This window comes from Mesoplodon mirus, assembly GCF_964341445.2.
Source record: "Mesoplodon mirus genome assembly, chromosome: 12".
Classification (NCBI taxonomy): Eukaryota; Metazoa; Chordata; class Mammalia; order Artiodactyla; family Ziphiidae; genus Mesoplodon; species Mesoplodon mirus.
Genome location: NC_138988.1, coordinates 72,078,814 through 72,105,448, shown reverse-complemented (window position 1 = coordinate 72,105,448; position 26,635 = coordinate 72,078,814). Strand labels below are relative to the sequence as shown.

Below are 26,635 nucleotides of genomic sequence, written 5' to 3'. Positions count from 1 at the left end.
CCTGAAGGTAGGTGTAAAGCTTGAGAAGCCTTAGGCAAGGTTTCTGTTATACTCAAAGCCTTCCTCTAGGATAGCATTTCCTGATTCTAGAACACTGTGTTTAATAATATGATAGGCCCCTAAGGTTTTCCTTACAAAACCACTTTGTGGCATATATGCAATTAAGGTGAAATGTACTGCCAAATTTCACATTTTAGAGAATTTCATGTCACTCCTTGAAATAACTTGGGATATCTTAGATATTGAGAAACCCAAGTTTAAAATTCCTTTACTATGGTGCTCCCTTCCCCTCAAAGAAAGGACTTACCCAATATTATTTTTGAAGAAGTCTCTTCAGCACTTTGATCTTCAAATCAGGATCCAGCCAGGAAAACAAAACCATTCTAGGCCTCTCAACAGCAGGAATTTAATATAGGAAATTTGTTGCACAGGAGATGGTACTATGTGGTGCTGCAGCACCCCAGAGATCAGAGCAGCAGGAGGAGGTCCTACACCCCTAGGACTGGAGGGACATCGGTAGAAGGTTGTGTTACCAAGGCCAGAGACTAGTGCCAGCCAGCAGGAGCTGGACAAGATGAATGCTGCCCGACAGAATGGAAGCTGAGGCCTCTGAAGAGCCATGGGTGCTGTAGAGGCATCATCCCAGCAGGGAGGCCTGGCTTCTCCCTCACCTCCCCTTCCAGTCTCCACCAGTGCCTCCCACTGGCTGAACAAATTACCCAGAAGCCAGTTGTTAAGAGTCAGGGAGTGTAGCTTCCTGTGATGCAGAGTCAAACAAGGGAAAAGTGGAAATTGGATCTAAAAGCAAACAGGGAAATGACCAACATATCAAATAAGTAACCATGTTTTCTCTAATTCCTGTGTACTCTATGTTGCTCAGAAGGCTCAGGTTTTTTGGTTTTTTTTTTTTTTTTTTGCCATTCTCTTTAAAAAATGTCTCATGATTTCTTCTTTAACTTGTGAATGATTTTTTTTTCAACTTTATTGGAGTATAACCGCTTCACAATGGTGTGTTAGCTTCCGCTTCACAACAAAGCGAAACAGCCACACATATACACCCACCCCCACATCCCTTCCCTCCCACGTCTCCCTCCCTCCCACCCTCCCCACCCCACCCCTCTAGGCGGCCACAAAGCACCGATCAGATACCCCTGCGCTACGCGGCTGCGTCCCACTAGCTATCTACCCCACATTTGGTGGTGTGTATACGTCCATGCCCCTCCCCTGCAGAAGGCTCAGTTCAAGGGTAAGATTCTGAATGCTGTGGTTCAAAATGTCAGAATGTGCAAAAATATGCTGCAGTTCCCTCCAAATTGGGGGGCTTATAGAACTGATATAAAGAAACATCTGAATCTCTAGCCACACCCAAGAATAAGAAGTAAACTTCATAAGGGATTAGAAGTTGCAAGGAATTCCTGGGAGACTGAACAGTGGGATTGAGATGGGCAAGAGAAAAAGATAGACCAAGTCATGGTGCAACACCACCAAGGTCCCATGTCTAGAAGTGGTGGCACCCTGGAGCAGGAGAGGGCTGGGAACAGCCGCTGAGGGTTGGTAGAGCTCTTGTAGTGGAAGGAGTTTGTTCCTATGAACCCCTGTGTACTCCCTTCTTCCTTTCTCCCCGCAGTGTTTAGGTCAGTGTTTAGGATGGGGAAATAGGGAAGGACCCCAGGTAGCTGATGACGCCCAGGACAAAGAGGGACTGCATAAGCTCTGGAGACCAGCTGCTGTCTCCAGCTCTGCCCACCTCCTGTTCTCACTGAAAACAGTAAGGAACACAGGCACCCACAGCTGCTTCAGTCCCTCACCTAAGACTGGCTGCCCAAGCTGAGAGAGCTTAGAGTCTAGGAAATGTGAGCTCACAGTTGGGAGTGACTAGAAATATGAGGACAGCCAACATGGAAAAAGACAAGAACAAGCATTTACAGCTTGGAGGGCTTCAGAACTAAGCAAGAAAAGTGGTTACTATCTTTAGAGATATAAAACATGGCATTCCATCCATGAAACAATAACAGGATCAAGAGGAGATCTTGAACATGAAAAAAATGTACCTGTTGCCATTAAGAACTTAATGATGGCCAAATAGCAGAATGAAAACACAGAGGGGCAAATTAGTGAACCAGGAAGGTGGGCGCTAAGGGATTCTTCCAGAATATAAAATAAAAGGGTAAAAAAAGAAAGTTTAAAGAAAAGAATCGTAGAGAATAGCTCTAGATTTGTCAACATCTAAGAAAACAGAATTTATGGAGAAGAAATAGAGATAATGCATGGGAGCCAATAGTTAAAGAAAGAAAACCTATTTCTTGGAACTAAAAAAAAAAAAAAAAGAAAAGAAAAAGATGTAGGACTTCAGAACAAAAGGGTTACCATATGCTGAGTAGTATAATAATGTTGTAGAAAATTTTTAGAACCTCACCAGATAGAAAATAATCCTAAAAGTTATCCGAGAAGAAAATTACTAACAACCAAGAATCTGATTTAGAGAAGACTTCTCATCAACAACTCTGGAAACAAGAACTTCTAGTGCTGAAACACAAAACAAAACAAAAAAGGACTATGAATGGAGATTTTTGTATCTAGCCAAATTAATATTCAAAGGTGAAGGTGAAATAAAGCCACTTTTCAGACATACAAGATTTCAGACAGAAAATTTACTATGCTACATCCTCTCTTAAAGAGACTACCACAGACAATACTTTCACAAAAAGAAAAATGCTATAAAGAATAAGAAACAATAATAAGCACATTTTATTATAACTTCTTTATGATATTTAATATTGTATTACGTTTACATTACCTCTTTTACTAACTTGCCATTTATTATATAAACAGATGTTTCTATCTAAAAGTTACTGACAACAAGCAAATTTGCCAGTCACAGGAGTTTCGGGGTAGAATCATGAGAAATAAAATTGTGACAACAGATTTAAAGTACTGACAGATTGTTAGATTTTGGATTGGTTTCCTTTGATCCACAGATAACAAATATACAAATGTCAATTGGAACAGATTCTATACAGACAGTATGTAGGGTTGCCATTAGTTTTTCTGGACATTTGGTTCACTCATTCACTCATTAAATGTTTATTATTCATCTACTATTCACACAACTCTATCCTGGGCCCTGAAAGGAACACAAAGATGAACAAGGGCTTCCCTGGTGGCACAGTGGTTGAGAGTCTGCCTGCCGATGCAGGGGACATGGGTTCGTGCCCCGGTCCAGGAAGATCCCACATGCCGCGGCGTGGTTGGGCCCGTGAGCCATGGCCGCTGAGCCTGCGCGTCTGGAGCCTGTGCTCTGCAACGGGAGAGGCCACAGCAGTGAGAGGCCCGCGTACCACAAAAAAAAAAAAAAAAAAAAAAAAAAGATGAACAAAACCTAGATCCAGTTCTCAATGGGTTCACAAGTTAGTGGCAGTGACAGACGTGAGCACAAGTAATTATGATGCAACATATAAGTATTATGAGGAGAGATGAATAAAACATGAGACTGCAGAGATAGTGATGATTAATTTGAGCTCAGGAATCATGTAAAATTAGCTCATGTGCTAATAAGTGAACTTCAGCAATTTGCAATGAAATCGCTTCTCTGCTGTCAATATAAGAGCACTATATTGTATTACATCTCATTAATGGTTTCTGACCAGCAGCTGGGGAGAACTCACGCTGCAAACTGCATTCACCCTGCCAAAGCCAAGCGTAGAGTTTCACAATCCAGTAACCTTGGTGCTTGTTCATGCTGATGGTGAGGATTATTCAGATAATGTGGTTTTTTGTTATTGTTTTTGTTATATTATAGTTGCATTTATGTTTTGGCATAATTAGCTAGATCAATATTGGTACAACTTAAAATTCATCAGATTTAAGTCCTTTATCATGTTAAAGTAAAAGAGATAAGTTAAAATTTGCCCCTAATGTGGCTCTGCCATTTAATATCGTCTGTGCTTCTTTGTCTTCTGGGGCCCCTGGACATTTACTCAGGAATGTGAATGAGCTTCAGTCCTCCCGTTGCGTCCAGACTCCCGGATGACAAGGGTGGGAGGGAGATAGTAGTGTAGCAGAGAGGAAGAGTCCCACAGCTTGGCAGGACAGGGTGGCAGGAATGTTCTAGCCTTGTCTGCTTCTCTGTGCTGCTGATTCCTGGGCTTATACTGACTGGCATGGCATGAAGACATTCCTCTCAGGGATTCTGTGAAGGACATCAGAAAGCAGATATTTAATAGATAATATATTCTATATAGTATGCATTGGACAGTTTGGAGATGTCTGTTAATACCTAGCCCTATCAAATTTTTTGAACTATTTCCCAGAATTTCAGTTCTTAATGTAAATATTTGTTGCATTGACTTGGATGCTTCAACTGAAGAGGATTTCAGATGTCAGCCTCCAGTTATTGGGATATTTTTAGTTTACATCTTTTTTTTTTTTTTGCCTGTGTAAAATTTGAAAAGAGACAGCTGGATGGAGGCTGTATAGCCAAGTTAATGTTTATACAAAACTTCTTGGGTGAAGATTTAATTCTGATTGATTCTCTAAACACATATCTCGTTCTTCCTTTAAAAAAAATCCCTTAGGCCTCTGGCTAGGATGGAAGCTTTATTTCCTGGCCCAAGTCTAAATGAGTAGAATATTTTCTGCACAGCAACATTTTCTTTCTGAGACGGAACTGAATTGGATCTCATGGGCTCAAGTTTGCCCAAAGTAAATTTACAAACATCTCGATCCTTTGCTTTTCTTTTCTCTTTTATCTCCCGGCTTTATTGAGATATAATTGACATATAACATTGTGTAAGTTTAAAGAGTACAGTGTGATGATTTAATATAGGTATATATTGTGAAATAATTACCACGATAAGTTTAGTTAACGCCTCCAGCACCTCACACAGTTACCTATGTGACTATGTGTTTCTGTGTGTGATGAGAACATTTAACATCTACCCTGTAGGCAGTTTTCAAGAATACAATACAGTATTGTTAACTATAGTCACCATGCTGTACATTAGGTCCTCAGAATGTATTCATCTTAAAACTGGAAGTTTGTACCCTTTGACCTCCATCTCCCTATTTCCCCTGCCCTCCAGCCCCTGGCAACCACTGAGCTACTCTCTGAGTTCAACATTTAATTTTGTACACATAAGTAAGTTCATACAGTATTGGTCTGTCTCTAACTTATTTCCTTTAGTTAATTTTTATAAATCAGTTAATCCTTCAAAGTGAATTTATTGAGTACCTACTGGATGCTAATCATTTTAATAGGTGTTTTGGGGGTTTTAGTAATATAAGATACAGCAAATAATTCCAAGGATTTACAGTTTTATTGGGAAAATAAGATATATGCACACACGCACATTTATACACACACATATGTATATATAAAACAAAGAATAAAAGAGTGTATTAGTGGAAAGAACAAATGGACACTGAGAATTGTAAAACATTAATTATACTTTCAATTCTAATCATATTAGTTTTTAATGGCTCTTTTATGTGTAAATGCTATCTTATGACTAAATGCTATCTATGCTCACTTTCAGCTCCATGTTTTTAAATCTAATATCAACTTATCACACATGGTTTAATACAGTATTTGCTCATAATCTATGATAATGAAAAGCTAAATCGTTCTGTAGGAATGGGGGAAGTCATTGCAGATATCACTCACTGAGCAAGCCAACTAAGCCTGAAAGGATGTCACGAGGAAACAGGTACCATTCTAAGATGAAGCAGACCACATAAACAAAGCTACCTAGAGGGATTGAGCACAGTGTGTGTGTGTGTGTGTGTGTGTGTGTGTGTGTGGCAGGGGGAGGGGGTGTGGCATTTGCCGAGGTTGCGGGTAGGGGAAGAAACTGAAAAAGAAACGAGGGAAGTATTAAGAGTGATTGAAATATTCTATATCATGATTTTAGTGGTGGTTACATAAATATACACATTTGTCAAAAGTCATAGTACCTCACACCTAGAAAGGGTAAATTTAAAATTTTACCATCTGTAAATTTAACCTCAACTAACCTGACTTTTAAAAAACTGGAGAAATCTGTATGATGAAACACAGAATTAAAAACCAGTCATTAAACAAGCCAGAGCAAAATAAAACAAAACTGTACAATGAGGGATTTTTCTTTAAGTAAAATTTTGCTATAATTAGTTTAATAATAGCAATGTATCTTTGATGACAAGCCCCTCAGCACACATATATTTTTACAATTAATGACTACATATCCAAGTTGAGGAGAACTTCCTCAGTTTCCTGCTCTGCTACCAAACCTGCACACCATCCTGCACCTGAACCCCCCGTCTACTCCTTCTTGTTACAGTAGAGAAGGTGTCTCTTCCAGAGCCGACCTCACCAATTGTACTCTCAACCCCAGTGCCTTCTGCCATGTCAGGGACCTCAATTCCCCTTCTATTTTTTCTTTGTCTCCAGCTTCTCTCTTTTTACTGGTATTAGTATTTTACTGGTATTAGTACTGGTATCTTATTAGTATTTGGGCTCAAGTTTCCTGTATTTGAAAGAAAATGCTCCCCCTTGTGCAAACATCCCCCTCTACCTACTGTCACTTTCCTCTCCTTTAAGCTAAATGACTCCAAGAAGTTGCCTTCACTCACGGTCTCCCTTCCTTTCCACCCCTCTCACTACACTACACACTCCAATCTGGCTTTTGCCCCATTGATAGACCCCAGTGTAGATCAATTTGATGGGCCTATGTCAGTCTTCATCTTCAGTGACCTCTCAGCAGCATTCAACATTATTCACCACGCTCTCGTTGAAACTTTCTCTTCTCTTGTCTTCTTCCCATCTCCTGATTGCTCCTTGGCTTCTTGGGCCAGATTATCCTCCTTTCATGTGGGTATTCCTCAAGGCATTGTCATAAGACCTCCTCTTCTCTTTTTCTTTATACTTTTTCCTAGATGATCTCCGCAACACCCACACATCAGTTGCCATCCAGTTGCTGATGACTCGTATTTATTTTACTCGTCCATATTTATTCTTCTCTGAATGCCCTGCTCATTGATCACATTGCCTACCTGACAGCTGGCCCTGAACTCAACATGCCCCAAACTGAATTCTTTTCCGTCTTTCTCCAGACCTGATCTCAGCCACTGGATCCCCCTCAGTCAGTGTCTCTACAAGCCCTACAGTTGCCCAGGCCAGAAACTTAGAAGTTACCTGTGATTGTAATCATTTTCTCATCCCCCAAATCCAACCCATCTGGAAGTCCTGTTGACTCTGTCCTCAGAGCATGTCTTGACTTGGACCACTTCACACCACCTCTGCTGTTGTTATCCTAGCCCAAACCTCTGTCACCTTTTTTCTACTACTAAATTGGTATCATAATAGGTTTTTCGCTCCCTTCTAAATCTTTTTCTGTGCAGCTAGAATATTCCTTTTTAAAAACACAGTCCTTACCATTTCACTCTTCTTGAAACTCCACAGTGACTTCTGACTTCCTGTTGTTCCTGGGAAAACACCAAAATCCTGCATGTGGCCTACAACTGTCTGCCTGGTCTGACCCCTTACTGTGTTTTCAGCCACATTTCATATTCCTCTCCCCTTTGCTCCCTTTACTTTGACAGCACCGACCTTTCAGTGTTTAATTTCATCCTGTTTTCTAACCTGGGGCCATTGCGTATGCAGTTGCTTCTGACTTCTGCCTGTGATGACATGCATGGGGACATGTACACACACACATACACATATGCACACACATTGTTTTGTTTGTTCTACTCATTCTTCAAACCTCAGTTTGAATTGTTCTTCCTCAAAGACATCTTCTCTGACCTGCAGCCCCAACTAAATCATGACTGTGCTGCACGTTTTTGTATTTTCTGTGCTTTTCCTTCGGAGTACTTATCTCTGTTTACAATCATGTACTTGTGGCATTGTTTGGTTGTTATCTGTGTCCCCACCGTATGGAAAAGCCTTTGAAGGCAGGAGCCATGTCTGCTTTAAATGAACGTACACAGCACCTTTCTTTGTATCATTTTGTGACACATAATCAAAGAATATGCAGTGAATATTAATACAGCAAAGATTATGCATACGCTACATTAAATCCACAACGGGAAAAACTTCAGAGGTATTTGACTGGCTCATGAGCACGTAATCACACAATTTAAGGTATTGAACAATGGAAATCCACCTGTGCAGGCAAGTGTTACCTGAAGGAAATGATGCCCTAGTTTGATGTACATTTTACCAAACAGGAAATGACCTGGGGCTCTGGCCAGGGCAACCTTCACTCCTGCTCTTTAGGAGTCCCCAAACTCCTCTTTGCTCTACTTACTCTCCTATTGGGGAATAATCCCATCCTTCCAGACTGAAACAGTCAGGAAAGCTGGGAGCTGTGCTGGAGTTGACCCTCAGGCTTTTAAACCATGTGCAAAACAGAGGGTATACCGCCTTCACCTTTCATCCTTGGGGCTTGGTGCGATAGTTGGAAATAGTTATCTGATGGGATTTCTTTTAATACAATTAAATAATTTAAGACCAAATACAGTTTAAATATAGTTTAAAACCAAACACATTGTTTTATCAAACACACAAACACAAAATTTGTTTCAAAAGGGCATATCTAATAAAATCTTCATTGATATCCAAACTTTTATTTCAATGCAAATAAATATACCTAAAGGAAGAGTCTTAAATCCCCATTTTTGCACCAAATAAATCTCACTTTGAAATAAAACTAATTTATACCTTTATTCATTCTTTCTAGTGAATAAACACTGATTGAGTATTGTTGATACCATGTCAGGCACTGTGTTAGGAATGAGAAGCTCAGAGACAAACCAGAGGGTCCTGCAGGAGGCTGGCCATTGGAGAGAGAGGGGCAGATGACCAGACATACATGCTTAATGATGGTGCTGAGCTGCTATCATAGACACCCGGATCCAAGATGGGGAGGGCAAGTGTTTTGCAAAGGGCAGAGGACCAGGGAGGAAAGACTTTATAGAGGAAGTGACATACAGAAAACCCATCAGCACTTTCATCCTTTTAAAGTAAGCATTTAAAGGTGACTTCAGGAAAAGTCATTTCCACCATGTTTAACTTGCAGCTCAATTTTTTTTATTAGACTAGTCTAATAAAAGTTTAATTGGGTTCAGTTTCTCAATATGTTTGAACTGGATTAGAACCAAAAAACAGATTTCAACTATAGGTATAGTGGCTCTGTTGAACCTAAAATTTGATAACTTGTTCCCAAAGATATGGGACAAAATAACTAAAATCAAGACCATCCCATATAATTTGAAATATACCATCATCATGATGATAAGTCTTGTCCTGTGACCCTCAGATTATTTTTGAAATGAGAAGAAGCAAGCAAAAAATAAATGATTCCCTTCAATATTTGAGTGAATACAGTCCTAATGAGAATTACTGATAGATACCAAAGCAGTCTTTTAGGGAGAATCTCTTGTCAATACTTAACTCTGGATCAATAATACTTTACCCTTTTTATATTTGGCTTATTGTCACTGGCCTCCAAAGTGATTTTATTTGTCAAACCACTGTTAAGAGTGTTTTTATTTCTTTTTTAAAAAAATAAGTTTCAGGTGTAGAACATTATAATCAATATCTGTATACACTACAAAGTGATCACCACAACTAGTCTAGTTACCATCCATTACCATGCAGTTGACGCCCTTCACCTCTGGTAACCATTAATCTGATCTCTGTATCTATGAGATTTTCTTTGTTTTATTTTGTGTGTTTGTTTTGTTTTTTTAGATTCCATATGTGAGTGAAAGCATATGGTATTTGTCTTTCTCTGTCTGACTTATTTTACTTAGCATAACACCTTCAAGGTCCATTCATGTTGTTGAAAATGTCAGGATTCCATTCCTTTCCATGGCTGAGTAGTATTCCATTGTGTATATATGTCACATCTTCTTTATCCTTTCATCCACCAATGGACATTTAGGTTGTTTTCATGTCTTGGCCCTTGTAAATAATGCTTCAATGAACATAGGGGTACATATATCTTTTCCAATGAGTGTTTTCATGTTCTTCAGATAAATACCCAGAAGTGGTATGGCTGGGGCATATGATAGTTCTATTCTTAATTTTTTGAGGAATCTCCATACTGTTTGTCATAGTGGCTGCACCAATTTACAGTCCCACCAACAGTGTACAAGTGTTCCCTTTTCTCCACATCCTTTCCAACATTTGTAATTCTTTGTCTTTTTGATAATAGCCATTCTAACAGGTGTGAGATGGTGTGTCATTGTGCTTTTGATTTGTATTTCCCTAATAATTAGTGATGTGGGACATCTTTTCATGTGCCTGTTGGCCATCTGTATGTCTTTGTTGGAAAAATATCTATTCAGATCCTCTGCCCATTTTTTAATCAGGTTGGTTTTTGTTGTTGTTGAGTCGTATGGGTTCTTTATATGTTTTTAATGTTAACCCCTTATTGGATATATGATTTGCAAATATCTTCTCCCATTCAGTGGGTTGCCTTTTCACTTTGATGATGGTTTCCTTCATTGTGCAGAAGCTTTTTAGTTTGATGTAGTCCTATTTGTTTATTTTTACTTTTGTTTCCCTTGTCTTTGGAGTCAGATCCACAAAAATGTGGCAAAGACTGACAGCAATGTGTTTACCACCTGTGTTTTCTTGTAGGAATTTTATGGTTTTGTGTCTTACACTCAAGTCTTTAATCCATTTTGAGTTAAATTTTGTGTATGGCGTAAGGCAGTGGTCTAGATTCATTCTTTTGCATATGGCTGTCCAATTTTCCCAGCATCATTTATTGAAAAGACTTTCTCCATTGTATGTTCTTTGATCCTTTGTTATAAATTAATTGTCCATATATGTGTGACTTTTGATTCTGTTTCATTGATCTGTGTGTCTAGTTTTGTGCCAGTACCATACTGTTTTGATTACTATAACTTTGTAGTATAGTTTGAAATCCAAATGGTTTTATTTGTCAAACCACTATTAAAAATACGTTTCAAAATCATGACTTATGCTATACAAGTTCTATGACATGATGAGCTCTCCTGATTGTTCTTCCACTGTGGAGATAGAGAGGAGTAGATTTCAGGAAACCATGTTCCCTAAGGATAAGAGATCAAGATGGAGGTAGGGATTGAGATGGGGAGAGGGAGAGGGACAGAAGTAGAGATAGACAGGAGGTTGGAGAGACAGAGAGAGAAAGAGAGAGAGAAGCTTATACAGGAATCTGAACAATCTCTTGAAAATTATTAGAAATATGACTGAACGCTGTCCTACACCAGATTGTTCATTAAAAAATGAAAAATCTCAAGAAAGTTTGTGCCTAATTTCTCGTTATTATGGATGAAATTGTCCCAATGACAGTGATATTGACTACTGTGACTATCCAGAACCTCTTTCCAGGACCCAGTGGCTCCACATGGCCTGGCCCCTGGCAACCTCTGCAGCCTCATTCCCTCCCAAGCCTCTCCTCCTCACCATCCCTCCCCTGAAACACTCCTCCCTCACCTCATTACTCAAATGTCACATTATCAGAAAGACCTTCCCAGGCCACGTTATCTAAAATACACCTTCCCCTGTCACTCTTTATCTCCTTTATGCTGAGTTATTTTTCTTCATAGCAGCAACATCATGTTTAATGTTTCATTATCCGTTGTCTGTCTCTCCCTACTTCATGAGGACTGGATCTTCATCTGTATTGTTTTCCATGTACCTGGCCCATGGTAGACCCTCCATAAATATTTGTTGAATGAATTGGTGAGCACTCCGTCAGGGCCTCGGTTCCCTCTCTGGCTCCTTTCATGAGCCATTGATTTTCCATCTCTAGGACCTCTACTCAGAGCTTCCCAGGTGTTTGGTATGCACCAGGATCCTTAGAACCAGTCTCTGTGGACAGTAAGCACTTCCTGACATTTAGATTCAGCACTGGTTTGGTATCCACGGTGTGGATTTCATCTTATCAGTGTGAATGATGGAGGAATTATCTGAAATATTCAGAATTTTGCCCACAGCTATTTTCTGAGCTTTGTCTGACCGAGATAAGGCAGAGAAAATTTATTTGAATGGACTGAGAGTCAAGAGACTTGAATTCTAATCTTGACTCTCCTTCTAATCAAAGGAGATCTTAACTGATCCCTCTACCTCAATCTTCTAATCTTTGCTGTGTGACCTTGGGCAAATTATATCATCTACATGTGTCTCAGTTACTCATCCGTTGTGTGGGAATAATAACAGTATCCACTCACTGTGCTATTATGAAGATTGATGAAATAATTCATGCTATACATTAAACACAATTATTATGATTATTATTATTACCTATGCTTCTTTAATACAACTTTTATTGCTGCTGAGGAATCTATTCACTTCAATTAGGTATTTTGTCAGGCTCCTCTATTAGAAACAAAGGAGCAGGGACTTCCCTGGTGGTCCAATGGGTAAGACTCCACACTCCCAATGCAGGGAGCCCAGGTTTGATCCCTGGTCGGGGAACTAGATCCCACATGCATGCCACAACAAAGAGCCTGCATGCTGCAACTAAAGATCCTGCACGCCACAGTGAAGATCCCACAAGCCGCAACTAAGACGCAGAGCAGCCAAAATAAATAAAATAAATAAATATTTTTTAAAAACCTATTTAAAAGAAAGAAAGAAAGGAGCAAACCATGTTTTAATGTCTTTCTTTAGCATATACACACACTCACACATTCATGTACAAAGAAAGAGGTAGTACCGGAAGGAAAAACCAGGTAAATGTTTTTAGAATTACTAGTGGTGGATTTTGGGGGGGTTTTTTTGTTTTGTTTTGTTTTTTGCAGTATGTGGGCCTCTCACTGTTGTGGCCTCTCCCGCTGCGGAGCACAGGCTCTGGACATGCAGGCCCAGCGGCCACGGCTCATTGGCCCAGCCGCTCCACGGCACATGGAATCCTCCCAGACCGGGGCACGAACCTGCGTCCCCTGCATCGGTAGGCGGACTCTCAACCACTGCGCCACCAGGGAAGCCCTGGATTTTGTTTTGTTTTGGTTTGTTTTTAGTTCTGTTTACCTGGCTCTATTTCCTAAAATTTCTACAGAAAATTAAAGGTTATTTTTAAAACAATTCATGTCACTTACTGATTTTACACCTCCAAGTGGCAAAATAAAATTGTTTTTAGTTAATTAACAAACAGCAGGAAAAAAATGCCCTTCTTCGTTAACTCCACTCTTACACTAAATTTCACAGCGGGATTAAAAACAAATGTTCTCTCTTGGCATATAGCAAATTATTGCATAACACACATAGTTGTTTCTGAGATCGAAATTACATTTGCTTCTGGAATTTTAACTTTAAATTAGTTTATAATATTTGTATTCATTTTTTGTATCTTTGGGCTATAATATTGTGTATTATTAATCAGTCACTTCAGAGTGGTGCTTTTCTAATACAGTTGATATAAGACTGTATCTCTAAAGGGCTAAAGAAAACAAAAATTATAAATTGCCAGAATGGATTGTTCACAAAATGCTTCCAAATTGGAGTTGTTTGCTTTACACCTTACTGTCCACTTCCTTAGCCATAACAGAGCTTCACATACCCCCCAAGTGTGAAAAATGTGCTAAGACCTTTAAGATATTTGGAAATTTAAAGATAAAGTAGCAGCCTGAATCATAGTCCGAACTGAGGCATAAAGTTTATATTTGTATTTAAAACAAAATCTTTATGAATATGTATATATATATTTACATGATAAAATATATGTAAGTATATAAGTAATATGTACTCATAGAAATTCTGAAAAATACAGGCAGACATAAAAAGGAAAACAACATGTATATATAATGCCCGTATCTGAGCACATGGGAGACATGCCAGAAGTAAAAGGCAGATACTTTTTGCTTGAGTGATGTTGGTGTAGACTTTTTCCCCTAGATGACTTTTCAAGGGGCTTATAAATGTTATATCCAACATCAAGATATGGACTCCAAGCCCCTGTTCTCTCTTCCACCCTGTTCTTCAGGATTCCTGCCAGTTGGAATTCTCTGCATCTCTTTAAGTTTGACATAAATACTTTATTTTTATACCTTAATACTTCTTTTAGGTACTTCCCAGGGTTTTTATTTTGAACTCTCCATTCTTTCTTTCAAATGCTGGACATGTCAGAAAAACCTTCTGTTTTCCATTTTCTGAATTTAGCATTTCAACATCTGTATAATAGTTGTACTAAAAATACACAAAGATAAAACTGTTAGGGAACATCTTAAAATCTTATAAATTGGCAAAATGAGTTGAGTTGAAGTTTTTCTTGGTGGTTTTTTTTTTTTTTTTTTGCAGTTACTGAGAAGGATCTTGTTTTGATTACTTGTTTTGGGGTAGAAGCGGGGCTCACTTTTTGTATGATTTTAGGAACCGAACCTTTGGGTATATCTTCTAATTTATCTCTTTCTTTTACAAATCTGTGGGCTAAACAGAGTTCAGAGAGAACAGTTTGTCTTAGCTTCATCCCCTGAGGCTTGGGAGAGGAGGTGTTAAGATTTTTCCTTCTATTTCATTCCTTGGCCTTGCTGCTGCTGAAATCTGGAGATTCAGATCCATCCTGAGGCCTTACTTACCAGTCCCTGAGGATTGTTAGGCGCATCGGAGCCCTGTGCTAGAAGCTGTCAAAGCAGCCTTCGCAGAAGCATAAAGCATGGTGCCTGGCCAGCAGGAACCACTTGAGGATGCGTGACATCTGCTTTTCAAAAAAAATAAATAAAGACAAGTAAATGATCATATTCAAAATGGGCAATAAAGACCAGGAGTGTAAAGGACTTAATGAAAGGAAGATTAATTAATCACCCAAATAACTGTCCGTATAGATCAAGCTTTTAAAATAAAGTGCCAGAAAATGACCTGCTTCAAGAACTATCCATATGCAATATCAAAGCAAACTTGAGGGCTCTCAGAACTGCTATCAAGTTGCTAGGATCTAGATATAGACACTTTGCTTTTATTTTTCAGCTGTCTTCTCTGTAAAATATGGCTACCCATCCCCCTGATATTCAAGTAAAGATCTGAGAACTTGTGAGAAAATTCAAAAAAAATTTTTTTATATATTAAAGAACTCCAATGCAGGACATCATAGTGCCAATAGAGTTAACAATACCCCAAAGCAGAGCAAGGATAATCTGTGTCATTCACTGGGCTATGAGATGACAATTATTTTGTGTTCAGTGGAACATTGGGATAAATCCAGTTCTTGTTACCTTTACACCTATCAAAAAATGCTAGTTTGACAGACCCTTCTAGTTTGGCATAACACAATGGAAGAATTATCTCCAAAATAATATGTAAATCTGAGTTCACAGTAGACATCCAACTCCCTACGAAGGCATCCAAATAAAATGTAAGGTGCCTCTTGCAGGTAGCCCCTGTTTCCTCCTCCAGCTAACCCTCTCCTGAGCATCCAGAACCCATCTTGTCTGGCGTTCACAGGCTCTCTTATCGAGGCTTGGCTTTACTGCGAACCTTTACATCCTTAGAGGCAAAAGATGAACATCCCTCAAGACAACACAAGGACAGGCTCTCTTAGCCTGCCCTGATTGGCCTGGCAAACATGACTCCAAGGGGCTAAACTCAGTGATGACTCAAGACTGGTTTTCTTTGATTGTTTGTTTGTTTGTTTGTTTGTTGCTCTATTCCTCAGAGTATTCTTCATTCTCATTCCCATCCTCCCAGCCCAGTTCCCCTAGTGGTCCTCCTGTGTTTATCATTAACCGAGCACACTCATGACTTTTGCCACAGCCTCAAAAATATGTCACCGTTAATGTCAAGGTAACTAGTGCCTGGTGTGTGATTTCTTCAGTTTACTGGAGAAATCAGATTCTCCCTTCTTGTTCATAAGCCCATCTCCTACCATTATGCTTTTCAATTGCTTCCTTCATCAATTTGCTTTCCGATCAGTCAACTAGCATGTGCTGGGCAGAGTACAGTACTGTATGTTTACTTTTCTATTTAATCTGCAACCCCTGGTTGATATTTGCAGCCACATGTTTCCTCTTCTTTCTGCATCTCACTTTTTCTTATGTTCCCTGATAGCCATAAATTATCCTCTAAGATTGGAGGCAGAGAGTAACCATCAAGAAACAAAGAAGTTGCTAATCATCAAAGAAATGCAAATTAAAATGAGATGCAATGTTTTGCCAGTCGTATTGGTAAGAATGAAAAGATGGTGATACCTGTCAGCGAGGGCATGGATGAGCTCTTACCCTGCAGGCAGAGTAGACAGGGCCAGTGGAGGTGGCAGACAGGGAAGCCTGGTCCTGAGGCCTGGGGCAAATTTTTAGCTTGTTCCCCTTGTTGGACAGCCCTGTAGAGCGTTCGTATAAGCTTTTAAACGGGTGTGCTTTTCGGCTCGGCTCAGCAATTTAACTTCTAGAAATGTGTCCTTAAGGACAAATGTCAAATATGTATAGATAAAAATATTTATCACAACACCATTTATAATAGGGAATTGGGTTATGATACATTCATTTAATGAAACATAATGCAGCAATCTTTTTTAAATTGGGATATGGTTGCTTGACAATGTTGTGTTAGTTTCTGCCATCCAACTAAGTGAATCAGCTATATGTACACATATATCCTCTCCCTCCTGGACCTCCCTCCCACCCCACCCCCCATCCTGCCCATCTAGGTCACCACAGAGCACTGAGCTGAGCTCCCTGTGCTATACAGCAGGTTCCCACTAGCTCTCTGTTTTACACATGGTAGTGCATATATGTCAATCCCAATCTCCCCATTCATTCCCCCCTCCCCCACCTTTTCCACACGTCTGTTCTCTACGTCTGCGTCTCTATTCCTGCCTAATGCAGCGATTTTTGATATCAATGAAGACCTATATATATGTTGACCTGGGAACACTTCCAAACTCTATATGTTGTTACTTTTGTAACCAAAACGTGCACGTGTATGTATACATTTGTATGCATATATGTATATTTGCTTACAAACAAGTCTGGAAGGATAAACACCAAAATTTCACAGTGTTATCTCTGGGTTCCAGGATTAGAGTAATCTTTTTTTTTCTGTATTTTCTAAACTTTTTGCATTAGACATGCATCACTCTATGATCAGACAAAATAAAGGTATTTAAAAATATGTTAAAGATACAAAAGTGAAATGTACTTTAACTCATAACATTTTCCATAAGTTATCATCAAATCACTCAGCAAACATGTAGTAATACTTATGATAAAAAATAAATGCTGTTTATAGAGCATTTGCCAATAGGCATTGCATTACACTTTTTTTTTTTTTGCGGTATGCAGGCCTCTCACCGCCGTGGCCTCTCCCGCTGTAGAGCACAGGCTCCGGACGCGCAGGCTCAGCGGCCATGGCTCACGGGCCCAGCCGCTCCGCGGCATGTGGGATCCTCCCAGACCGGGGCACAAACCCGTGTCCCCTGCATCGGCAGGCGGACTCTCAACCACTGCGCCACCAGGGAAGCCCGCATTACACTTTTTATGTACATTAGTCTGATAAAAATTCCACAATAACTTCATGAGACAACAGTCAGTAAGATGAGAAGCAGAGTTGGAATTTGAACCCTGTTTTGTCTGTCTCCAGAGCTGCTCTTTTGTGGCCCTTGAGCCACAAAGGTGTAAGATTTACAGTGATGACTTAAACCTGAATCCTGCTTCTAGGAGTTAACAGGGCAAAAATGCAAGCAGTATTCTAGAATTAGCTAGATTTTTCTATGTTGTTCATCGTCAGAAACTAAGGTCTATCTAGGATTCTGGGTTTTCTTCACTGTTGTTCATTCACTCTAGCTATGCTGTCTAGAAATGGTCTTATCTGGAAGGTCTGCTAAGAGACAAGGAAAGGACTTATATGTTTCCCCTGGTAGGAAATGTGTTCCCCTCTCCATCCTAAGGAATTGGCTTCTGAAGTAAGACAGAGGACAGGGCTGTAAAGTAAATATCCACCCACTGCTGTTGGCTCATGTTTGGTGTGTTAGAAGTATATTAACCAGTGCTTGTTTTAATATGAGACAGTTTATGTAGAAGTGACCACAGCTGATAAAACTCAAGAGTTCATGCCAATAATTAAATTCCTCACAGTTCAAGCAATCATGGGGCCACTAACCTATGAGGTAATTACTAAGAAACACAGGGACAGACCCTAATTATCCTTATTAGCCACCATTTGGATCAAATGACTAACTTTTCCAAAGGTCATTTCTTATTCTTTGTTGTTATCAGCCAAAGAGGAAGAGTGGAAATGTATGGGATTTTGTGTTTGATTCAGTCAGTACCACTGATTTCACAGAAACATGTTCTCACATGGCTTCCGTTGAATGTATCACACAACTAGAAGCTCAGATGGCTGGGGAGAAAGCCTGGGATTGCCTCGTGCCAGACCTCGTTAACACAGGATGTGCCTTACTCTAGGGTCTCCCTGGGTGACCCCGTCGTGCCCATGGCTTCCCCAGGCACCTCCCATTTGCTGAGCAGATTCTTCTGTGGCTGAGCTGGGCTTTGAATCTCCAGAGTATCATGTTTCCTCACTGAGTTAGGAAAGCAAAGGTTGCACAATATTTGTTTCTAAAAGGTTTGACTTCGATATTTATGTTTTCACTTTCTTAGCGTTCTTTTCCTGAAAAGCGCTTTATGACTTAAACTCACTTTCATACATATCCTGTGCAGGTAATATATAGGTTAGTAATAACTTATTACCTAGGTCTGGTTTTAGCTGTCCATCCTCTTCTAGGGTAGGGTTCCTTCTGATTCTGGCTTAGGTACTCTTCTTTCACGGTTCTGGTTCTGCGTTGTCTTCTGACTCAGGTAAGCTGCCCCTCCACACCCACACTGGCCATGCTTTCTGGTTCGAATGCTGATGCTGGTCCATATTTTTGTTGTAAAGGAGACTTATCTGCTCAGTCCATAAGTGTCTCCAATCAGCCTTTTAAAATGCAGAGACTTCTTACCAAAATTACACGACCTCAGGAGTGCGTGCAATAGGATTTTCATTGCTTTAGCTATTTCTATTCCTGTTTGCTATTTCTCAGATCTGTACAAAGGCATTTTTGAGGGTCTGACTTGAATCAGAAAATGCTCAGGCAATGACATCTGCAAAATGACCCTAAAAAATCTGCCTTCCTTAGCGGTACATAGAAAAGGCTGAATCCACAGCCCACAACAGGGGCATTAAACAAAATGAGGCGCTTGGTGCTGGGATGGCAGGGTGGGGATTACAAAGATGAATGAGTGACAGGTTCTGGCTTTAGAGGACTTCAGTCGTGAAAGGGAGATGAGTACATGAATGTCTATAAGGTTAAAAGTGATACCTGACACAGGAGAAGTGCTGGGGTAATTGGAGGAGCAGAAATTACTTTTGAGGGGGAAGCTCAGGGACAACTTTTAGCAGACCCGTGAATTAAGACAAGATTTAGAAAAGAGAAGTTGGACAGGGAGAACATTTCAAATGCAGGAGGGATCGATATGAGCAAAGCCACAGTCTGGTTTTCTTCTTTTATAGATTCGTAAACAGACCCAGAGAAGTGATGTGACTTACAAACGATTTCTACCAAGTTGGATTTTTTTTTCCCCGGAGAGAATCAGCCTTCACCAATTCTGGCTCCCTAAGGGCTCTAAACAGTTTTATAGCTCTCTGAATTTGTAGCTCTAAAATCAATTGAAAATGTAGTATATTATTAGTAGTACTGGGGAAACATTTAGATGCTGTGGGCAATGCTTACAGTACTTTTTACCCTCTCAGAAAAGAACAGTGGCATTGGGCCTCTCCTGTTTTTGTTACCAGGGAGCAGATTATTAACCAACAGCAGTTGTCAGCACCCTCCAACATGCCTAGGACCACGTGTCCCAGCAGCTGCACCCATAGGCCAGCTCCAAGCTGGAGTGCCTGCTGGCTCTCTGGCTTTCAGCTCAGGGTGGCCAGGTTTAGCAAATAAAAAAATGCAGGATATCCAGTTAAATTGAATTTCATATAAACAACAAATAAGCTTTTAGTATGTGTCTGATGCAATATTTGTCACCTTATTTCAGTTTTGTTTTGTATGATCAGGATTCTTATTTTCACTTGCATAATTTCCATGAATAGTTTTGCCTTAAAAACAACTAATTGATGGTTGTGTTTATATCTGTTTTTAAATTGCCATTTAACACCAACTCAAAGATTTTTAAAGCTTGAGATCCAGGAGGATGTAAAGTGAATAGAGTTGGGTACTGATCTTTAATTATCCAACACCTGAGTCACGGTAGGCCAATAGTAAATGCTCTGCTTTCTGAATCAATGTAAGAATGAATGGAGTTAGCACATTCTTGATTTTTATTCCTTGTCTTCTTAGAATCTGTCCTTCTGCAGTGACAAATTTAAGTCTCAAATATAGTTCCTTTCTAATATGTCTCAGTGGGTAAAGAATTGAGAAACATCTTCTATATGGTCAGTATTTTCCAAACGGTTAATTCACACCACCTGAAGAGGAGAGGCCCAAGTAATCATGCAATATTTAAAAAAAAAATTATCATGATCCTGAATTCACATCTCTTGAATCCTAGGCATCCTTACCCTGGCTTCTCATAATGGCTGGCCGAGAAGCAATAACCTAAGCTTTGTGGATTAAATATCCCAGAGGGTCATTAATGGCTAATGCTCTCTCACTTATTTTATAAGAAATCAGATCTCTGAAATCATTCATGAGATATAATTCACTACAGATGAGGTTTCTCCACTTTGGTACAAAGTGTTTTTGGTCCTGACACCACATTTTGAAGATATTAAAACCAAAACTAAAAGCATGGTCTACAGCTTGTGTTAATTATCCTTGGGTAGTTTATGGAAGCATTTGAGTTCTTCAGACATAGTTATCTAATATGATTAAAAAGTCCTGTCTCCATCTCAGGCCTGTTTCTATACTTTAATGATTATTTTATTCTCCTAAAGTTTAAGTGCTTTGGGTTCTAATAGGCTAAATGAATGAATACCAAAACCAGATAACAGAAAAAGGACGAGACATGAATGGCAATGCCATTTATTGGACTACAGTTGACACATTGGATTCTTCTGGCCTAGACAGCTCTTTCATCAGAAGTCCAAGTACTTGATTCTAAATTAGAAAGTCTTGAGTGTGAAAGTATGAACATACTGTTTCATTCTTCCCGTTATTTAATGCTTTCTTGACGTTAATGCTTTTTACACGTTAGGTTTTGTGAGCTCCAGGAAATCCTTTTAAAAGAAGGAATGAGACCCTTCATCACATCACACAGGAATATTTGTATTTCTCTCTTGCATCCCCCCGTAACCTTTTCACAGGAAAGGTTTGCATATACATGGAACTGGGTATTTTTAAAGACTTCCTGAAACAAATGTTTGTTCTAATTACAGTTTTATATGGTTTATGCCACTTAAAGAAAACCCACAGTGTGAAAATGTGCACTTATGGAAATAATAAATTACAGCGATGTCTAACACCTGGTTCCTGATAGCTTGCTCAAAGGATAGATAAACAAATGCAGAAATAGCCACCAACCACTATAATCAGCACCATAAAATAAGTAATTAGATCATATCAACAAACCAAACCCATCTGGAAGAAACAGAGGAACAGCTTTGGAATATAACTGTGGATTTAATTTCAAGGACCTAAAAGCAGATAATGTGTGTCTCTTTCCCATAACATTATCCTCAAGGAAAGTAACTTGAAATGTTATAAATTAAGTGTTAGAATTTTATCTATTTTTTAAAATTTTACTTTGAGAATTGTAGGGGTTTTATAATTTTTCATTTTCAGACAATTCATGTTCATTGTGGAAAAATGATAATGGACAGATAAAGAAAAAGAAAAAAAGGTAGAAATCAATTGTAATTCCACTACTCAAAGATAGCAAATGTTTATTATTTGGTCATAAGCCTCCAAATTTTTCAATGAATACATATAAATATGTATTTTAATAAAAATGAGCTCATGCTATTTGAACTGTTTTTTAACCTATGTTTTTAACTTGATTGTAATATCTTCTCACATCAATATATATGTACATCTCCAAAAGAGGTGCTGTTGGGGCCAAGCATAAATTTGGGGGGATTTATAGAACCTTCACCCCCAAAAATGTGTATAAAAATTTCTGGGTTTTGTGTATATGTTTTTTTTTCTGGAAAAAATGCATTGAGACTTTTATTGGATTTACTTTAACTTTTATTGATAATTTAGAGACATTACAGTTCTGCATCTGCTCACTCAGGATTATAAGACTCCCAGTGTGCTCTTTTTCTCTTTGATCCCTCTCTAAGTTTGTATTTTTCTTTATATAGGTCCGGCATCATTGTTTTAACAATTTATTGGGCATCTCCTTTTAAATAGTTACTTTATTAAGGTTTCAATATTCCTTATTGTGACTTTTTTTGCATCTTAGGGTCTCTGTCTTTACCTTGTACCCCCATCTTCAATTTAATATAGAAATAGATAATAATGTATGATTCAATTTACATAAATTTGCTTTAGATTTAATACTACATGAACACATTTCAAACAGCTATAAACTATTTTCCGTATGAGAGAATAAATCAAATTATTGGTTACCAATGAATTTGGTAAAGTTGCAGGATACAAAATTAATGCACAGAAATCTCTTTCATTCCTATACACTAATGATGAAAAATCTGAAAGAGAAATTAAGGAAACATGCCCATTTACCATCACAACAAAAAGAATAAAATACCTAGGAATAAACCTACCCAAGGAGATGAAAGACCTGTATGCAAAAAGCTATAAGACACTGATGGAAGGAACTAAAGATGATACAGACAGATGGAGAGATATACCAACCATGTTCTTGGATTGGAAGAATCAACATTGTTGATTCTTCATTGTTTCAACAATGTTGAGATCAGCATTGTGAAAATGACTATACTACCCAAAGCAATCTACAGATTCAATGCAATCCCTATCAAACTACCAATGGCATTCTCATACAAATCTTAAAATATGTATGGAGACACAAAAGACCCCGAATAGCCAAAGCAGCCTTGAGGAAATAAAACGGAGCTGGAGGGATCAGACTCCCTGACTTCAGACTATACTACAAAGCTACAGTAATCAAGACAATATGGTACTGGCACAAAAACAGAAATATAGATCAGTGGAACAGGATAGAAAGCCCAGAAATAAACCCACACACATATGGTCAACTAATCTATGACAAAGGAGGCAGTGGTATACAATGGAGAAAAAACAATCTCTTCAATAAGTGGTTCTGGGAAAACTGGACAGCTATGTGTAAAAGAATGAAATTAGAACACTCCCTAACACCATACACAAAAATAAACTCAAAATGGATTCCAGACGTAAATGTAAGACCAGACACTATAAAACTCGTAGAGGAAAACATAGGCAGAACACTCTATGACATACATCACAGCAAGATCCTTTTTGACCCACCTCCTAGAGAAATGGAAATGAAAACAAAAATAAACAAATGGGACCTAATGAAACTTAAAAGCTTTTGCACAGCAAAGGAAACCATAAACAAGATGAAAAGACAACCCTCAGAATGGGAGAAAATATTTGCAAATGAAGCAACTGACAAAGGATTAATCTCCAAAATATACAAGCAGCTAATGCAGCTCAATATCTAAAAAACAAACTACCCAATCCAAAAATGGGCAGAAGACCTAAATAGACATTTCTCCACAGAAGATATACAGATTGCCAACAAACCCATGAAAGGATGCTCAACATCATTAATCATTAGAGAAATGCAAATCAAAACTACAATTAGGTATCACCTCACACCAGTCAGAAGGGCCATCATCAAAAAATGTACAAACAATAAATGCTGAGAGGGTGTGGAGAAAAGGGCACCCTCTTGCACTGTTGGTGGGAATGTAAATTGATACAGCCACTGTAGGGAACAGTATGGAGGTTCCTTAAAAACTAAAAATAGAACTACCATATGACTCAGCAATCCCACTACTGTGCATATACCCAGAGAATACCATAATTCAAAAAGAGTCATGTACCACAATGTTAATTGCAGCACTGTTTATAATACCCAGGACATTGAAGCAACCTATGTGTCCATCGACAGATGAATGGATAAAGAAGATGTGGCACATATATACAATGGAATATTACTCAGCCATAAAAAGAAATGAAATTGAGTTATTTGTAGTGAGGTGGATGGACCTAGAGTCTGTCATACAGAGTGAAGTAAGTCAGAAAGAGAAACACAAATACCGTATGCTAACACATATGTATGGAATCTAAAAAAAAAAAAAAAGGTTCTGAAGAACCTACAGGCAGGACAGGAATAAAGATGCAGACATAGAGAATGGACTTGAGGACACAGGGAGGGGGAAGGGTAAGTTGGGACAAAGTGAGAGAGTCTCATGGACTTATATATACTACCAAATATAAAATAGATAGCTAGAGGGAAGCAGCCGCATAGCACAGGGAGATCAGCTCAGTACTTTGTGACCACCTAGACGGGTTGGATAGGGAGGGTGGGAGGGAGACACAAGAGGGAGGAGATATGGGGATATATGTATACGTATAGCTGATTCACTTTGTTAATAAAACAGAAACTAACACACCATTGTAAAGCAATTATACTCCAATACACACATTAAAAAAATTATTTGTTATGAAATGGGAACATACCTACAAGGATTGACTTTGTATTTTTACATAACAAAATATTTTTTTTTTTGCGGTATGCGGGCCTCTCACTGTTGTGGCCTCTCCCGTTGCAGAGCACAGGCTCCAGATGTGCAGGCTCAGCGGCCATGACTCATGGGCCTAGCCGCTCCGCGGCATGTGGGGTCTTCCAGGACCGGGGCATGAACCCGCGTCCCCTGCATCGTCAGGCGGACTCTCAACCACTGCGCCACCAGGAAAGCCCACAAAATCTTTTAAAATCTGTCTTTTAAAACTTTTACAAGTTTTCTAATTAAAAAAAATATTTATCTTCTGCATATTTGTATGTAAACCGAGGCTCTTATTTAAATTTTTGCTAAAAGAACCAGCTGAGAAATGTTTATCTCTAAACGTTAATGTTTTCTACAAATATAACTTCATATAAGACAGAATTACAGAAAAAGAGTTCAGAGAATTGGAGCAAGAATGGATAACACTTTCACTACTCCTTCAAGTTAATGAACTGTCAGGGAAGACAATAGCTGGGAAACTTTAACCATGGAGATGAGATATATAGCTATGGTAGAGCCCAGTCCACTTCTACCTGGCTCTCTTCCTCCAAATTTCCTGATTAATCTTGTTCCATAGGTGCACTCTGGTTTTATCCATCGGAAGTCTGCCTTTCTCTCCTCTCCCTTCCTCTTCACCCCATCCTCTCCCCTCTCCCCTCCTTCCTGTCCTTTTCCCCCCACCTCCCCCAGCCCCCTTCTGTCCCCCTCTTTTCTCCCTCCCTCTTGCTCCTCACTGTCCCCAGTGATCTCCTCCAAGGGGGTCTCCTGGTAGCCCCTCCACATGCTAATCAAATTCATCCTTTTCCCCAGTCCTTGCCCTAAATGTCTGTCTCTCCACTACACTCTTCTCTAAGCTTTAGCCCAGGTTAACTTCTCTCTCCTAGCTCTTTCCGTCTCGGCATAATGAAACCATTTCTACCTCATTTCTCCTGTCATTACCCGCTTCCTGAATGTGACCTTCTTTTACATTTTCCTGCCACCAGCTATCCTGCTCCGTAACTAGATTCTCTGCCCCATTCTACCACCCCACGCTTTTCTTTCCTATAAGTCAGTTTCTTATTTATGATGAATCTATGGAGATAGGTATTCATGTTTACATTCAACACAAATAATAGAGTGTTTGCCTACAGCAAAAAAGGGATTCAAAAGATGCATGTAGAGAGAGGGCAGACAACAGAAGCAAGAAGAACTACAATCCTGCAGCCTGTGGAACAAAAGCCACATTCACAGAAAGACAGACAAGATGAAAAGGCAGAGGACTATGCACCAGATGAAGGAACAAGATAAAACCCAGAAAAATAACTAAATGAAGTGGAGATAGGCAACCCTCCAGAAAAAGAATTCAGAATAATGATAGTGAAGATGATCCAGGACCTAGGAAAAAGAATGGAGGCAAATATTGAGAAGATGCAAAAAATGTTTTAAAAAGACCTAGAAGAATTAAAGAACAAAAGAACAGAGATGAACAATACAATAACTGAAATGAAAACTACACTAGAACGAATCAATAGCAGAATAAATGAGGCAGAAGAACGGATAAGTGACCTGGAAGACAGAATGGTGGAATTCACTGCTGAGGAACAAAATAAAGAAAAAAGAATGAAAAGAAATGAAGACAGCCTAAGAGACCTCTGGGACAACATTAAATGCAACAACATTCACATTATAGGGGTCCCAGAAGGAGAAGAGAGAGAGAAAGGACCAGAGAGAATATTTCAAGAGATTATAATTGAAAACTTCCCTAACATGGGAAAGGAAATGGCCACCCAAGTCTAGGAAGCACATCGAGTCCCATACAGGATAAACCCAAGGAGAAACACGCTGAGACACATAGAAATCAAGTTCACAAAAATTAAAAGAAAGAAAAATTATTGAAAGCAGCAAGGGAAAAATGACAAATAATATACGAGGGAACTCCCATAAGGTTAACAGCTGATTTCTCAGCAGAAACTCTACAAGGCAGAAGGGAGTGGCATGATATACTTAAAG

General features: G+C 39.1%; 1 protein-coding gene across 3 annotated transcripts in view; it reads left to right on the top strand.

Annotated features, from left to right (window-relative positions):
- The window catches only part of KIF6 (kinesin family member 6), a 424,730-nt gene that overhangs the window by 177,163 nt on the left and 220,932 nt on the right, over positions 1 to 26,635 (top strand). The gene's annotated exons all lie outside the window — the stretch shown is intronic.